The sequence below is a fragment of the Vipera ursinii genome, assembly GCF_947247035.1.
Source record: "Vipera ursinii genome assembly, chromosome: 7".
In the NCBI taxonomy this organism is placed as follows: Eukaryota; Metazoa; Chordata; class Lepidosauria; order Squamata; family Viperidae; genus Vipera; species Vipera ursinii.
Window position 1 is genome coordinate 74,204,332 of NC_139521.1, and position 14,924 is coordinate 74,219,255.

The window sequence follows — 14,924 nt, forward strand, 5'->3', positions numbered from 1 at the left end:
ATAAGCAGGGGTGGGATTCAAATATCTGAACGACCGGTTCTCTTATTGGATGCAGGCCTGGGCCTCGGAGGCCTAGAATGGACTTCTGGAAGTGGTATCCACGCACTTCCAGCTGGCCATACTAGGCCTGGGAGGCCTAGAATAGACTTCTGGAAGTGGCATCCACGCACTTCCGGCTGGGCGTTCTAGCCTGGGAGGCCACCTCCAGGCCTCAGAGGCCTAGAACGGATTTCTGGATGTGGCATCCATGCACTTCTGGTGGGCCGTTCTAGGCTGGGAAGGCCTCCTCCAGGCCTCTGAGGCCTGGAATGGACTACCGGAAGCAGTGTGCATTCAGCTGATTCTCCGAACTGGTACAAACCGGCTGAATCCCACCACTGGTCATAAGTCACTTTTTCCAGTACCGTTGTAACTTCAAACCGTCCCTAAATGAACTGGTGTAAGTCGAGGACCACCTGTATTCTAAAAACAGCTGGTGGGTAACCAAACAACATAACAAAAACTTCACTGGGTTGGCTGCTGATCCAGGTTATCACAAGTACTCCTTGAGTTACAACCTTTCACTTAGTGACCATTTGAAGTTACAACGGCGTTGCAAAAAGTGACTTATGACCATTTCACAGTTACAGCCTTTGTTGCATCCCCCGTGATCATGTGATCAAAATTCAGACGCTCGGCCGGTGACTCATACTTGTGAAGGTCACAGTGTCCCAGAGTCACGTGATCCCCTTCTGCCACCTTCCGACAAACAAAGTCAATGGGGAAGCCGGATTTACTTAACAACCAGGGTACTTCCTTAACAACTTGCAGCGATTCACTTAACAACGGTGGCGAGAGAGGCTTTAAAATGGGGCAAAAAACGCACTTAGCAAACGTCTCACTTAACAACAGGAATTTGGGGGTTCAGGGGTGGTCGTAAAAGTCAAGGACGACCTGGACTCAACCACTGCAAGTCGATGATGTGTGGACATCAACTCCCAGAATTCCCCGGACAGCCAGGTTAACGGACACGGGATTCACTTAACAAAGTGACATGATGCTCTTAACAAATGTGCCCCCCCCAAAAAAAGAGGTCATAAAACTGGGCACGGTTCATTTAACAGCCGCCTCACTTAGCAACAGAAATTCTGGCCCCCAACTGTCAGACAGTGAATGGAGCTTAGATATAGATAGTTCCGAAATTACAACGCTTCATTTAGTGATTGTTCAAAGTTACAACGGCACTGAAGTGACCTAGGACTGTTTTTCACACTTACGACCGTTTGCAGCCTCCCCCACGGGTCACGTGGTCGAAATTCGGACGCCCGGCAACGGGCTCATATTTGTGACGGTTGCAGTGTCCCAGGGTCGTGTGGTCCCGTTTTGTGACCTCCTGATCAATGGGGGGGGGGGGAAATCCAGGTTTCGCTTAACAACCGCGTTGCTAACTGAACAACGGCCATGATTCACTTAACAACCGGGACAAGAAAGGTCGTCAAATGAGGCAACGTTCCCTGAAACAACTGTGTTATTTAGCAACCCCCCCCCAAAAAAAAAATTGGTCGCGATGGCAAGTCAAAGTCTGCCAGTACACGTTGCATAGGTTGGCATCACTTCTTAGCGCGCCTTTCATTTGTGGCTTAGACCGGAGTCACAAAAAAAGCACAAACTACACCAAGTCATTCGATGAGCCACAATTTGGGCTATTGTTCAAACCGAAACACCGTGTGGAAGAAAAGTTAAGCCTAGTTGAGAGGAGTGGTCAGTTTGTCATCGCCACCGATTCCCGGGCCGAGTCACCATCCCAGCCTCCAATCCCTTTTAATGATTACCCAGGAGAGTTTTCCATAGGTCTAAGGAGGTGAGGCTGCTCTGGGATCATCGGATTAAAGAAGAATCAGTGGATTAAACATGCCCAGACTTTTCATTACCCATCTAGGTAACATCATCAGTATTAGAAGGAAGTAGGGTTTAAGAGGAGGAGGAGGAGGAGGAGGAGGAGGAGGAGGAGGAGGAGGAGGAGGAGGATCGTGGGGTCCTTGGTGCCCTCTGAGCTTGGTGGCTTTGCCCTCTCTTTATGTAGGAGGGGCTTCCCTGTCAATATTGATGGGAATATTGTTTTCTTCTTAATAGTTCTGTTGTTTACTATTTGTCTGAATTGGTAGTTCCTTCACTGGGGTGTGTGTTTTGTTTTTTTACGGTTTGTTGCTCTACTGTTAATCTCGGTGTTAATTCCTGCCTCTGGTGTTTGGTTTTTTTTCCCCCTCCCCAAAATAAGTGCAGAGGCTAACCCATCACAGCACTTAAAGGAGACCGTTTTTTATGTTTTTGCACCTAAACTGGATTACTTCCACTGACGTCAAGGGTTGCTAGGCCAGATTAAATGGACGGCGGACCACAGTGGAAAGTTTGACTTTTCCGATCTTTCTCGGTTGTGGGGGGGGGGGGGAGATGCGTAACCGAGGCCCAATCTTTTCCCTTCCCGAGAAAAAGAAAAAGGCTGGGGAAATAGGGAAACAATTTCCTGGACTGAAAGGCTGGATTTAAAAGGAGGAGAGAGATCTGTAGAGCTGCAGCAAGAAATCCGCTAAAGCCACTTGGCTTTTTTGCCCTTGAGAAGCAGAAGTTAGAATTCAGCTCGTAATTGAAAATTAGGGTGAGTTTTTGCAGAAGCCTTGGTCAAAGGCAAGGGCGAGTATAGAGAATTAAGGCTATAATTGAGGATTTAAGCCAGGGGTCTTCAACCTTGGCCCTTTTATGACTTGTGGACTTCAACTCCCAGAATTCCTCAGACAGGCACGTTGGCTGAGGAATTCTGGGAGTTGAAGTCCACAAGTCATAAAAGGGCCAAGTTTGAAGACCCCTGATTTAAGCGGAACAGGGAGGGAAGGAGGAAGGGAGGGAGGGAGGAAAAGGAGGGAGGGAGAAGTGGAGAGGAAGGAAGGAAGGAAAGGAAAGGAAGGAAGGAAGGGAAAGAGAAGGAAGGGACGGAAGGAGGAAGGGAAGGAGGAAGCAGTGGAGAGGAAGGAAGTGGAAGTGAAGAAGGAAGGGACGAAAGGAAGGAAAAGAAGGGAGGGGTGGAAGGATGAATGGAAGAAAGAAAGAAAGAAGGAAGGAAAGAAGGAATGAAGGGACGAAGGGAAAAAGAAGGAAGGAGGGGACGGAAGGAGGAAGGGAAGGAGGAAGCAGTGGAGAGGAAGGAAGGAAGGAAGGGGAAGTGAAGAAGGAAGGGACGAAAGGAAGGAAAAGAAGGGAGGGGTGGAAGGATGAATGGAAGAAAGAAAGAAAGAAGGAAGGAAAGAAGGAATGAAGGGACGAAGGGAAAGAGAAGGAAGGAGGGGACGGAAGGAGGAAGGGAAGGGGGAAGCAGTGGAGAGGAAGGAAGGAAGGGGAAGTGAAGGAAGGGCCGAAAGGAAGGAAAAAGGGAGGGGTGGAAGGATGAATGGAAGAAAGAAAGAAAGAAGGAAGGAAAGAAGGAATGAAGGGACGAAGGGAAAGAGAAGGAAGGAGGGGACGGAAGGAGGAAGGGAAGGAGGAAGCAGTGGAGAGGAAGGAAGGAAGGAAGGGGAAGTGAAGGAAGGGACAAAAGGAAGGAAAAGAAGGGAGGGGTGGAAGGATGAATGGAAGAAAGAAGGAAGGAAGGAAGGAAAGAAGGAAGGGAAAGAGAAGGAAGGAAGGGATGGAAGGAGGAAGCAGTGAAAGAGGGAGGAAGGAAGGAAGGTGAAGTGAAGAAGGAAGGGAGGACAAAGGGAAGAAAGGAAAGGAAAGAAGGGAAAGACGGAAGGATGGATGGAAGAAAGAAAAAAAAGAGAGAGAAAGTGGAAGGAGAGGAAGGAGAGAAAGAGAGAGAAGAGAGCGGGAAGAGGCGGACGTTTTGCCACCCTTTCTGCAGGCTGATCATGGTGCGAATTCAGAGAGCGTCTGGCTCGGCCTCCGCCCATCCCAGAGCTGCCCACGTCAGCTGCAGAGGTCCAGTCGACCCTCTCTGGACCACCCAGAGACACAGTGGGAAGCTCCAGATGTGCCCGGCTTGCAGCAGCGCTCGCTCAGGGGGGGCAGGGGGGACCCCAGCCGGGAAGCTCTCCGGTTGCCTTGGCTGCTGGGATCGGCAGGGCCTGCGGGGCCAGGCGGGGCTGGGCCCTCCCCGTGGGTCAGTTATCAAGGTCGGCCGGTGGAACCACACGCTAATCCTTTCCCTGTGATCCGGTTAAGCCCCGTTGTGCAATCTGCCCTTTGCAGCAGATGGAGAGAGAGAGGGGGGGGGAATGGAAAAGTCCCGGACGACCATCGGATGCTTCCCCCCCACCCCCAGTCCCGATTGCCTCCCTCTTTGGCAGACATGTCAAACACAAGGCCCGGGGGCCGGATCCGGCCCGCGAAGTGGTTTCATGTGGCCCACGAAGCCATCCTGGAAAGAGTGAGGGAACGGCCCCCGCTGCCTTGGCCCTGGCCCAGAGACCCTCAGATCTGTCCCACTCCTGCCCAGGCCCCCATAGGCACCCTTGATGCCAACGAGGTAGAGCTGGCCACGCCCACCCAGTAGGCCATACGCACTCTAGCCACGCCCACCCAGTAGGCCACGCCCACCCAGGCCACACCCACCCGGCCCCCTGAGGGCAACAGCAATGCTGATGCGGCCCTCAATGAAATTGAGTTTGACACCCCTGCTCTTTGGCTTCCCTTCTGAGCCTCCAACAGCGAGCAGGGCAGGGCAAGGCCAAAGCGTTGGCTTGATTGGCAAATAAATGTACGATCCTTTCCTTTCCTTTCTTTCCTTCCGTCTCTCCTTCCTCCCTTCCTTTCCCTTTCTCTCCCTCCTCCGTTCCTTTCCTTTCCTTTCTTTCCTTCCGTCTCTCCTTCCTCCCTTCCTTTCCCTTTCTCTCCCTCCTCCGTTCCTTTCCTTTCCTTTCTTTCCTTCCGTCTCTCCTTCCTCCCTTCCTTTCCCTTTCTCTCCCTCCTCCATTCCTTTCTTTTCTTTCCTTCCGTCTCTCCTTCCTCCCTTCCTTTCCCTTTCTCTCCCTCCTCCGTTCCTTTCCTTTCCTTTCTTTCCTTCCGTCTCTCCTTCCTCCCTTCCTTTCCCTTTCTCTCCCTCCTCCATTCCTTTCCTTTCTTTCCTTCCGTCTCTCCTTCCTCCCTTCCTTTCCCTTTCTCTCCCTCCTCCGTTCCTTTCCTTTCTTTCCTTCCGTCTCTCCTTCCTCCCTTCCTTTCCCTTTCTCTCCCTCCTCCGTTCCTTTCCTTTCCTTTCTTTCCTTCCGTCACTCCTTCCTTCCTTCCTTTCCCTTTCTCTCCCTCCTCCATTCCTTTCCTTTCTTTTCTTTCCTTCCGTCACTCCTTCCTCCCTTCTTTTCCCTTTCTCTCCCTCCTCCATTCCTTTCCTTTCTTTTCTTTCTGTCTCCTTCCTTCCTTCCTTTCCCTTTCTCTCCCTCCTCCATTCCTTTCCTTTCTTTCCTTCCGTCTCTCCTTCCTCCCTTCCTTTCCCTTTCTCTCCCTCCTCCGTTCCTTTCCTTTCCTTTCTTTCCTTCCGTCTCTCCTTCCTCCCTTCCTTTCCCTTTCTCTCCCTCCTCCGTTCCTTTCCTTTCCTTTCTTTCCTTCCATCACTCCTTCCTCCCTTCTTTTCCCTTTCTCTCCCTCCTCCATTCCTTTCCTTTCTTTCCTTCCGTCTCTCCTTCCTCCCTTCCTTTCCCTTTCTCTCCCTCCTCCATTCCTTTCCTTTCTTTCCTTCCGTCTCTCCTTCCTTCCTTCCTTCCTTCCTTCCTTTCCCTTTCTCTCCCTCCTCCATTCCTTTCCTTTCCTTTCTTTCCTTCCGTCTCTCCTTCCTCCCTTCCTTTCCCTTTCTCTCCCTCCTCCATTCCTTTCTTTTCTTTTCTTTCTGTCTCCTTCCTTCCTTCCTTTCCCTTTCTCTCCCTCCTCCATTCCTTTCCTTTCTTTCCTTCCGTCTCTCCTTCCTCCCTTCCTTTCCCTTTCTCTCCCTCCTCCGTTCCTTTCCTTTCCTTTCTTTCCTTCCGTCTCTCCTTCCTCCCTTCCTTTCCCTTTCTCTCCCTCCTCCGTTCCTTTCCTTTCCTTTCTTTCCTTCCGTCTCTCCTTCCTCCCTTCCTTTCCCTTTCTCTCCCTCCTCCGTTCCTTTCCTTTCCTTTCTTTCCTTCCGTCTCTCCTTCCTCCCTTCCTTTCCCTTTCTCTCCCTCCTCCATTCCTTTCCTTTCTTTCCTTCCGTCTCTCCTTCCTCCCTTCCTTTCCCTTTCTCTCCCTCCTCCGTTCCTTTCCTTTCCTTTCTTTCCTTCCGTCTCTCCTTCCTCCCTTCCTTTCCCTTTCTCTCCCTCCTCCATTCCTTTCCTTTCTTTCCTTCCGTCTCTCCTTCCTCCCTTCCTTTCCCTTTCTCTCCCTCCTCCGTTCCTTTCCTTTCCTTTCTTTCCTTCCGTCTCTCCTTCCTCCCTTCCTTTCCCTTTCTCTCCCTCCTCCGTTCCTTTCCTTTCCTTTCTTTCCTTCCATCACTCCTTCCTCCCTTCTTTTCCCTTTCTCTCCCTCCTCCATTCCTTTCCTTTCTTTTCTTTCTGTCTCCTTCCTTCCTTCCTTTCCCTTTCTCTCCCTCCTCCATTCCTTTCCTTTCTTTCCTTCCGTCTCTCCTTCCTCCCTTCCTTTCCCTTTCTCTCCCTCCTCCGTTCCTTTCCTTTCCTTTCTTTCCTTCCGTCTCTCCTTCCTCCCTTCCTTTCCCTTTCTCTCCCTCCTCCGTTCCTTTCCTTTCCTTTCTTTCCTTCCATCACTCCTTCCTCCCTTCTTTTCCCTTTCTCTCCCTCCTCCATTCCTTTCCTTTCTTTCCTTCCGTCTCTCCTTCCTCCCTTCCTTTCCCTTTCTCTCCCTCCTCCATTCCTTTCCTTTCTTTCCTTCCGTCTCTCCTTCCTTCCTTCCTTCCTTCCTTCCTTTCCCTTTCTCTCCCTCCTCCATTCCTTTCCTTTCCTTTCTTTCCTTCCGTCTCTCCTTCCTCCCTTCCTTTCCCTTTCTCTCCCTCCTCCATTCCTTTCCTTTCTTTTCTTTCTGTCTCCTTCCTTCCTTCCTTTCCCTTTCTCTCCCTCCTCCATTCCTTTCCTTTCTTTCCTTCCGTCTCTCCTTCCTCCCTTCCTTTCCCTTTCTCTCCCTCCTCCGTTCCTTTCCTTTCCTTTCTTTCCTTCCGTCTCTCCTTCCTCCCTTCCTTTCCCTTTCTCTCCCTCCTCCGTTCCTTTCCTTTCCTTTCTTTCCTTCCATCACTCCTTCCTCCCTTCTTTTCCCTTTCTCTCCCTCCTCCATTCCTTTCCTTTCTTTCCTTCCGTCTCTCCTTCCTCCCTTCCTTTCCCTTTCTCTCCCTCCTCCATTCCTTTCCTTTCTTTCCTTCCGTCTCTCCTTCCTTCCTTCCTTCCTTCCTTCCTTTCCCTTTCTCTCCCTCCTCCATTCCTTTCCTTTCCTTTCTTTCCTTCCGTCTCTCCTTCCTCCCTTCCTTTCCCTTTCTCTCCCTCCTCCATTCCTTTCTTTTCTTTCTGTCTCCTTCCTTCCTCCCTCCCTCCTTTCCTCCCTCTCTTTCTCTATTCCTTTCCTTTCTTCCTGTCTCCTTCTTTTTCTCCTTCCTTCTTTCCCTCCTCCCTCCATCACTCCCTCCCTCCCCCTTCCTTCTTTCCTCCCTCCCTTCTTTCCTTCCCCCTTCTCCTTTCCTCTCTCCTCCCTCCCTCCCCTTCCTTTCTGTCTCCTTCCTTCTTTTTCTCCTCCCTTCTTTCCCTCCTGCCTCACTCACCCTTCCTTCCTCCCTCCCTCCCTCCCTTCTTTCTTTTCTCTTTCTCCCTCTCTCCTCCCTCCCTCCTTTGCTTCCTCCCTCCTTCCTTGCTTCCTATCTCCTTCCCCTTCCTCCCTTCCTTCCTCTCTCCTTCCAAAAAAAGTTCAAATAACCAGGGGTTTCCAGCACAGGTCGGTCCTTGATTTAACAACCATTTATTTAGTGATCTTTGAAAGTTACAACGGCACTGGACGAAAGGGAGAGAGGATTGTGTTGGGGTTTTTTTCCCAACTTGCGCTGGCATTGGGCTACCTGTATTTGCAAAAGCAACTTCTTTTTTTTTCATGAATCATTTTGAGAGGTGGATTCTCTCTCTCTCTCTTTAACCAATTTGTTTGTTTTCTTCATTCACTGATCCTCTTATCAATGAATAAACAGTGTTTAACGTGTTCCCCCTGTGTGTGTGTGTGTGTGTGTGTGTGTGTGTGTGTGTGTTGCTTGTCACATTTCCCTGAACTGCGAAGGTTGGCTTTCTCTCTCTGCGTGTGAAGCATTTGCAAAAGAACATTTTTTTTAATATTTGAAACTGGATGTATTACATCCAGTTCAGTGGATGGATGTATTACTGTGGATGCTTTAGTCGCAATGTTTCGGCCTTGCAAACCACCAAGGAACATAAACGCAAAAATCCATATTACACCATCCACACCGGCAGTCCTCGACTTACGACAGTTCGCTCACTGACCGTTCAGAGTTACGACAGCACTGGAAAAAAGGGACTTAGGACCGTTTTTCACACTTAGGGCCGTTGCAGCACCACCACCACCCTGGTCACGTGATTTGGGTGCTTAGCAACCGACTCACATTTATGACGGTCGCTGTGTTCTCGGGGTCATGTGATTCTGATGAGCAAAATGAATTGGGGGGGAAAAATCAGATTCGCTTAACAATCGGGTTACTAATTTAACAGCTGCAGTGATTTACTTAACAGCTGTGGCAACAAAAGTTGTAAAATGGGGCAAAGCTCACTTAACCAATGTCTCACTTAACAACATAAACACTGGGCTCAGTTGTCATAAGCCGAGGACTACCGGTATAAAAATGTTTCATTAGTTCAGTAATAATATGGTATAGGATGTCCTGCTTGAGCAGGGGGTTGGACTAGAAGACCTCCAAGGTCCCTTCCAAACCCTGTTATTCTAGGTTTTAAGTTTTGAGAATCTACAAATGTCACGAGTCAAAGCCTCGTCACCCTTTAGCTCCTAAACTCTGTGCAATAACCAGATCCGAAGGACGAGGGGTGACATGATAGCAGTCTTCCAATATCTCAGGGGCTGCCACAAAGAAGAGGGGTCAACTTACGTATTCTCCAAAGCACCTGAAGCACTGGAGATTTTGAACAAGAGACTGGATAGTCACTTGTCTGAGATGGTATAGGTTCTCCTGCTTCAGCGGGGGGGGAGGGGGCTGGACTAGATGACCTACAAGATCCCTTTCTATTCTATTCCATTCCATTCCATTTTATCATTATTCTATTCTATTCTATTCCTAATAATTCTTATTCTATTCTATTCTATTCTATTCTATTCTATTCTATTCTATTCTATTCTATTCTATTCTATTCTATTCTATTCTATTCTATTCTTAATAATTCTTATTCTATTCTATTCTATTCTATTCTATTCTATTCTATTCTATTCTATTCTATTCTATTCCATTCCATTCCATTCTATCATTATTCTATTCTATTCTATTCTATTCTATTCTATTCTATTCTATTCTATTCTATTCTATTCTATTCTATTCTTAATAATTCTTATTCTATTCTATTCTATTCCATTTCATTCTATCATTATTCTATTCTATTCTATTCTATTCTATTCTATTCTTAATAATTCTTATTCTATTCTATTCTATTCCATTTCATTCTATCATTATTCTATTCTATTCTATTCTATTCTATTCTATTCTATTCTATTCTATTCTATTCTATTCTATTCCATTGCATATTTTCTATTCTATTCTATTCTATTCTTATTTTTTCGGTTTTCTATTCTATTCTATTCTATTCTATTCTATTCTATTCTATTCTATTCTATTCTATTCTATTCTATTCTATTCTATGGCAAGACAAGAAACAATGGATGGAAACTAATCAAGGAGAGAACCAACCCAGAACTAAGGAAGAATTTCCTGATAGAACAGTTTATCAGTGGGAAGAGCTTGCCTCCAGAAGTTGTGAGTGCTCCGTCACTGGAGGTTTTTTTGGGAAGACATTGGACAGCCTTTTATGCAGAACAGTATAGGGTCTTCTGCTTCTGCAGGGGGTTGGACTAGAAGACCTCCAAGGTCCCTTCCAGCTCTGTTATTCTGTTAGTCCCTTGCATTACACTGCTGTAAGAGGTGTGTGTGTGGGGAGGGGAGGGGAACACAGCTTGCTAATATTAAAAGAGTTACCATTTTAACAGGAGGCTACTGAGAAAGGGCAGTGAGTAGCTTCTGCTCTGGAACAGCTAGTTGGCTTTAGAGTTCATTGCAGGTGAAGGCTGAAGTCCAAAGATTCATCTGACACAAAGATTCAAGGAGACACAAAGATTGGAATGTGACTGGAGCTGAAACTCTCTCTCTCTCTCTCATACACACACACACACACACACAGTTCTCCAAAACACAAAAACTGGGAACATGCTCTGTTATAAGGCAGCACAACTTGTTCCTGAGAAAATAGACAGTAAAGTGACATGTAGCTCTCCTCAGGAACTAGCAGATTGCTACTTGTTTCCCCCCCCCACACCTTTTTTTTCTTATTTTACCCAATTTTTGCAGCTTCATTTAAAAAGACAGCCTGGATTGGTCTGAGCTGAGGAAAAAAATGTTGAAGCTACAACGTACAGCTTGTAGATAAGAAATACCTGTACTTCAAATTTAGTAGATGGGTTGCTGCATTTTGGATCTGTCTGTCTTATTCATTCTCTCTCTCTCTCTCTCTCTCTCTCTCTCTCTCTCTCTCTCTCTCTCTCTCTCTCTCCCCTCCTTCTATCTATCAATGCATCTATTATCATCTACTGTATCTGTGTATCTCTATCTATCTATTTATCTATCTATCTATCTATCTATCTATCTATCTATCTATCCATCTATCTATCTATCTATCTATCTATCTATCTATCTATCTCCCATCTTTATTATTTTTAAAAATAATACAACGTGGCAAACAAACATAATGCTCCTACTTATATTCCCCACAACAACCCTTTGAGGTAGACTGGGCTGACCGAAAAGGACTGGACCAAGATCACCCGGACTAGAACTCATTGTCTCCTGGTTATTGGCTGAAAGTCACCCGCTGACTTTCATGCTTAAGGCAAGACTAGAACTCACTGCCTCCTGGTCATTGGTCCCAAATTACCCAAATGGCTTTAATGCCTGCCTGAAGCAGAAGTAGAATTCACCACCTTCTGGTGATTAGCCCGAAAAGTCACCCAGCTGGAATAGAATAGAACAGAATGGAATGGAATAGAATAGAATAGAATAGAATAGAATAGAATAGAATAGAATAGAATAGAATAGAATAGAATAGAATAGAATGAATAGAGTAGAATAGAATAGAATATGGAATAGAATAGAATAGAATAGAATAGAATAGAATAGAATAGAATAGAATGAATAGAGTAGAATAGAATAGAATAGAATAGAATAGAATAGAATAGAATAGAATAGAATAGAATAGAATATGGAATAGAATAGAATAGAATAGAATAGAATAGAATAGAATAGAATAGAATAGAATAGAATAGAATAGAATATGGAATAATTTAATTTAATTTAATTTATTAATATTTCTATACCGCCCTTCTCCCGAAGGACTCGGGGCGGTGTACAGGGCAAGAATAAAACACAGAGATTTACAAAAGATAAAAGATAATTAAATACATGCCCAATTAAAAATACAGTTAATACATACTAAAAAACCCCAATCAAAATAGTAAAAACCCCACCAATCCCCCCTCAGGATAGAATAGAATAGAATAGAATAGAATAGAATAGAATAGAATAGAATAGAATAGAATAGAATAGAATAGAATAGAATAGAATAGAATAGAATAGAATAGATAAAACAATGAATAGAATAGAATAGACAGTTAGAAGGGACCTTGTAGGTCATCTAGTCCAACCCCCTGCCCAGGCAAGAGATCCTACACCATTTCTGACAGATGGCAGTCCAGTTTTGTGGAATTAATGTGGCTTTACTCTCCTTTGCTGAACTGCAAACTTCCTTGAGCGCAGGCGCCGTGCACATTTCTGCAGAGAGAAATACATGCATTAAAAAGGTTGATTGCCTCTCCGATAGAAGCCCAGGCAGGCTTCCCCAACCTGGCGCCCTCCTGGTCTGTTGGAGGGCACCAGGTCAGGGAAGCGCCTTTGCGGCGCCTTTGCTCCCTAAATAAACGCGTTCATCGAACGCTTGGGGGGGGGAAAAAACGCGACTTCGGATGTTCGAAGTTTAAATAATAATAATAATAATAATAATAATAATAATAATAATAATAATAATAATAATAATAATAATAATAATAATAATAAAACTCCTAACTTCTCAAGGGTCTTCAAACTTGGCCCTTTTATGACTTGTGAACTTCAACTCCCAGAATTCCTCAGCAGGCACACTGGCTGAGGAATTCTGGGAGTTGAAGTCCACAAGTCATAAAAGGGCCAGGTTTGAAGACCCCTCTATTCTATTCAGTCAGCAAACTGGCCCTCGCGCCTGCGCACCGGAGAGGATGAAGCCGTCGGCTTGCCCGTGTCCGGCCGGAGTCAAGGGCGGGTCGGGGAAAGGCAAACGACTCTGAAGAGGAGGGGCGGAGCGCTCTACATCCGGGAACCTTTCCCTGCTGTGTGGTCGGTCTGTCGGGTCTGAGTCGGCGGCGTCCTCGCGCCGAGCGCTGTAAAGAGGCATTGGAACGTTCGCGGCGCCTCAGTGCTCTTCCGCCGGCGCAGGAGCTGGAGCATCTTTTGCAGGTAAGGAGTCCCTCCGGCGGCCCCCTCCCCGCTTTTTTTTTGGAGGGGGGGGACGGACCTCCTGGTCCTCCGCTTGCTTCATTGCTGGGGGACGGGACGACGGACCCTTCGGTGCAGGCGTGCAAAACTGCAAAGGGAGCCTCGATTCATTGCCCAGACCCTTCGCCTTGCGAGAGAAAGCGGGGTGAGTGGGGGGGGGGAGGGTCGAGAGAAAGGAATTGCGGTGGCTGATCGGCCCCTCCGGCAAGGGGCGTCTTCTGCATACGGTGGACTGCAATGCCCATCATCCGCGGCTGCTGGTGGGGGTTTCTCCCCCCCCCACACCTTCCTTCTTCCTCTGGATTGCATGGCTGAAGAAGAGGATCAAATGGTAAAGGGGTGGGTGGTTGGGCTTCTTGCAGGGGAAGATGGGAGTTGTAGTCCCATCTGGGGCTGGGGAGAGGGATCGGGTGGGTGGGTGTCCAGCCTGAAGATAGTTTTACTTTTATGGGGAAAGGGTCTGCTTCTCCTTCCCCTCTCCGCCAAAAGGGAGGTCTGCATGGGACAGAGCTGGAAGGGAGGGACCTTGGAGGTCTTCTAGTCCAGCCACCCCCCCCTGCTCAAGCGGGAGACCCTTACCTACACCATTTCAGACAGGTGAATGGCCAGTCTCCTCCTTAAAAAAACCTCCAGGGATGAAACGCCCACAACCTTTCTTGCCTTTGGGGTAAGGGGATTAGGGAGGAGAGCTGGGGGGGGGGTGGTGGTCTCCTAGCAGTTTGGGGCTGATCTTGGCAACTCTAGTATAGGGCATTTTGGCAATTGCAAGGAAGGAGGAGGGTCCCCGCGTCTTCCCTTCCAGCTTGAGGTAGCTGAGAAAATGCCCCTATCATGGACAGCTCTTAAACCAGGAGGACCCTCCGGCTGTCCAGAAGCTATTTGGCTCCAGGGCTTCCTAAACTGGATTCCACCCCAGCCCCCATGGCCCCATTGAGGGAGGGTCCCCTCTTCTGCTAGGAGAGCAGGAGACAGGGGGAGAAGAAGCAGCAGATCCGTGTTCTCCTCTGCCCCCTGAAACGATCTCGGCTTGCTTTCTTGGGGCGATCTTTCCAAGTACGCCCCATTTCAGGGGTCCCTGGATCCCACTGGGGGAGTTGGGGCACTGGACTTTCCTACTCTTTAGTTGCCCTCCCTTCTGGAGAGAAGTGCCTCCGTAGGATCACCGCATTGGCACCTGCTCCGTCAAGTCCCGGACTTGCTTTTTGCCTCTGGGATCTGGCTAGGAAAACGGGGAGGGGGGGTGAGGGGTCTCCTTCCAGAGCAGTGAGCTGCATCGTCCCCACCAGGTCTTTTGAGTGGCGGAGATATCCCTGAAGCTGGAAAAGTGTGGGGTTCATTGGAAAGGTAGGGCTGTGTTTTAGTTTTTTTGCAATGCAATGGCTCTCCGCTGTTCTGTCTTGGCTGGGGTGTTTTGTAGGGATGGGCTGTCTTTCCCCTTCCTTGCCTGGGGGTGGGGGTGGATATGAGGAAGGGAGGGGGAGGGCAGCTCCCCATGGCACTGTCCTAATTTCTAATTCAGTCCTTGCTATTTGATTTGGCCGTTATCCGAGCGTGCTGCCCGTTCAGCTCTGGTTTATATTGATCCGGCCTCTAGAGCGAGAAAGCAGCTCGGAGAGAAAAAAAAATTTCCACCCCCCACTTGAATTCCAAGAGATTTTGCTCTCTTTTTCTCTCCATCTGGGCTTCAGAAGTCTTCAAGCAGACCACCCAGCTGTGCGCCTTTCAAAACCTGCCGGAGGAAAGCTTTGGCCGCGCAATCTCCTGGCTTTGGCTGGCAAAGGGAGTCAGACACGAAGTGTCCCTTGTGTGTCTGGACACCGAGGAGGAGGCGTTGCACCCACTTTTCTTGCAAAAAAGGAAAGGAAAGGGAGGGAGGGAGGGAAAGAGAAAGTAAGTAAGAAAGAAAGAGAAAGAGAAAGAAAGAAAGAGAGAGAAGAGAAGGAAGAAAAAAAGAAAGAAAAAGGAAAGAAACGAGAGAGAAGGAAAGAAAGAAAAAGGGACAGAGGAAGGAAGGAAGGGAGAGAAGGAAAGAAAGGGGGGAGAGAGAAGGAAGGAAAAGGAAAGAAAAAAGGAAGGAAGGAAGGAAATTCTCTTTTAACTTTGTATTTTATATTGATGTGATTTTAAAAATGCCCTGTAAACCGCCCTGAGT

At 47.7% G+C, this 14,924-nt stretch overlaps 1 protein-coding gene across 1 annotated transcript in view; it reads left to right on the forward strand.

The window, feature by feature from the left end:
* Positions 1-12,665: 12,665 nt before the first annotated feature.
* The window catches only part of RNF24 (ring finger protein 24), a 64,805-nt gene continuing 62,546 nt past the window's right edge, over positions 12,666-14,924 (forward strand). Inside the window, exon 1 of the mRNA XM_083367212.1 lies at positions 12,666-12,733. The gene's annotated coding sequence lies outside the window, so the exon portion shown is untranslated. The remainder of the gene's footprint in view (positions 12,734-14,924) is intronic.